The following is a 2482-nucleotide window of genomic DNA, read 5'->3' on the forward strand; positions in this document are numbered from 1 at the left end:
TCTGTTCAGTGACAATGAGCAGAGGAAGCTCATGTATCGCGTCCCACACTGACCTTGCTCTGGTGGAGTTTGTTGGGGGATGGTGTTGAGGGAGAAAGTGAGGTCTGCAGATTCTGGAGATCACAAAGTGTATGGCCCTGGAAAAGCACAGCAGGTCATGCAGCATCTGAGGAGCAGGAGAGTCGATGTTTCGGGTATGAGCCCTTCATCAGGATTGTGGATTGGGAAAGGGGGCTGAGAGATAAATCGGAGATTAAGAATGGGGGTAAGGGAGCTGGGATGGTGATGGGTAGATGCAGGTGCGGGGTGTTCAGAGAATTTAACATTCATTCTAAAAGGGAAGATGGGGTGGCACGGTGGCACAGTGGTTCGCACTGCTGCCTCACAGCACCAGGGACATGGGTTCGATTCCAGTCTCGGGCGACTCTCTTTGTGGAGTTTGCACATGCGCCTTGTGTCTGTGTGGGATTACTCTGGGAGCTCTGGTTTCGTCCCACTATCCAAAGATGTGCAGGTTAGCTGAATGAGCCGTGGTAAATTACCGTTCGTGTTCAGGGACGTGTAGGTTAGGTGCATTAGTCAGGGAACATGTAGAGTAATAGGGTAAGGGAATGGGTTTGGCTGGGTTACTCTTCAAAGGGTCAGTGTGGACTTGTTGGGCCAAATGGCCTGTTTCCACACTGTAGGGATTCCATGATTCAACATAAATGTGGATAAATCTCTATGACCTGATCAGATCTACCCTGGAACTCTGTGGAAAGCTCGGAAAGTGATTGCTGGGCCTCTTGCTGAGAAATTTGTATCATTAACATTTGCAGGTGAGGTACTGGAAGACTGAAGTTTGGGAAAGGTGGTAAGGAAAAGCCAGGGAACTACAGACTAGTGAGCTTGACATTGGTGGTGGGCAAGTTGTTGGAGGGATTCCTGAGGGATAGGATTTACATGTATTTGGTAAGCTAAAGACTGATTAGGGATAGTCAGCATAGCTTTGTGCGTGAGAAATCACTTCTCATAAAATTGATTGACTTTTTTGAAGAAGTAACACAGAGGATTGATGAGAGCAGTGTGGTGGACGTGATCTGTATGGACTTCAGCAAGGCATTCAACAAAGTGCCTCATGGGGGCCTGGTTAGCAAGGTTAGATCTCATAGTATACAGGGATGTGGGTACAGAACTGGCTGGAAAGTAGAAGACATAGGGTAGGTTGTCTCTCTTGTTCCTCAGGTGCTGCCTGACCAGCTGTGCTTTCCCAGCACCGCACTTTCCGACTCTGATCTCCAGCATCTGCAGTTCTCCCTTTTTCCCAACTGGGCGCGTGCACCGAGAAATTGCAAATGGAGTTCAATGTAGATCAGTATGAGGTGTTACAGTTGGAAAGTCACATCAAGGTAGGAGTTTCATGATGAATGGTTGGGCCTTAAGGAGTGTAGTGGAACAGAGAGACCTCGAAGTTCAGTTGTATGGTTCTCTGAAAGTGGAGTCACAGGTAGAGAGGGCAGTGAAGGAGGCTTTTGACACACTGGCCTTCATCAGTCAGGGCACTGAGTACAGACGTTGGGAAGTTATGTTGCAGGTGTACAGAACAGTGTTGAGGATGCACTTGGAGTATTGTGTTCAGTTTTGGCCAACTTGCTGTAGGAAAAATGCTGTTAAACAGGATAGAGTGCAGAAGGAATTTACAAGGATGTTGCCAGGACTCAGGGTCTGAGTTGGAGGGAGAGGTTGGACATGCTCGGACATTTTTCTTCAGAGCAAAGGAGACTCGGGGTTGGGGGAGGGGCAGGGGTGGGGTGGTGTTGATGGTGGATTCTTATGGAAGTGTATCAGATCATGAAAGGCATGGATGGGGCGAATGTACTCAGTGAGGAGGAGTCAAGGACTAGAGAGCATCAGTTTAAGGTGAGAGGGGAAAGAATGAAAGGGAACCAGAGGGGCAATGATTTCACACAGTGGGGTGGGGTGGGGGGGGTAAGCATATGGAATAAGAAGCCAGCGGAAGTGTTTGAGGCAGGTACATAAACGATGTTCAAAAATGCATTTAGAGAAACACATGGATAGGAAAGGATTAGAAGGCTGTGGGCCCTGTACAGGGAAATGGGGTTAGTGTGGATGGACAGTGTGGTCAGCACAGACCAGTTTGGGCTGAAGGATCTGTGTGCTGTAGGAATCTGAATTTAAAAATTGCCATGAGGAGGCGGTTCCACAAATTTCCCCACCCTCAATGATCGGGGAGTCCAGCGCAAAGGATAAAGCTGAAGCATTTGCAACAACCTGCAGCCAGAAAGATCCAAAGGGATAATCCATTGTAGTCCCCAGCATCACCGATACCTGTCTTCAGTCAGTACTATTGACTCCATGTGACAGAGAAACAGCTGCAGATATTGGATACTGTGAAGCCAATGCACCCTGACTAACATTGTGGGAATAAGGTGAAAGAGCTGTGATCCTGAACGTGCCGTGTCCCTATCCATTCTGTTCCAGT

This window comes from Chiloscyllium plagiosum, unplaced genomic scaffold, assembly GCF_004010195.1.
Source record: "Chiloscyllium plagiosum isolate BGI_BamShark_2017 unplaced genomic scaffold, ASM401019v2 scaf_9836, whole genome shotgun sequence".
In the NCBI taxonomy this organism is placed as follows: domain Eukaryota; kingdom Metazoa; phylum Chordata; class Chondrichthyes; order Orectolobiformes; family Hemiscylliidae; genus Chiloscyllium; species Chiloscyllium plagiosum.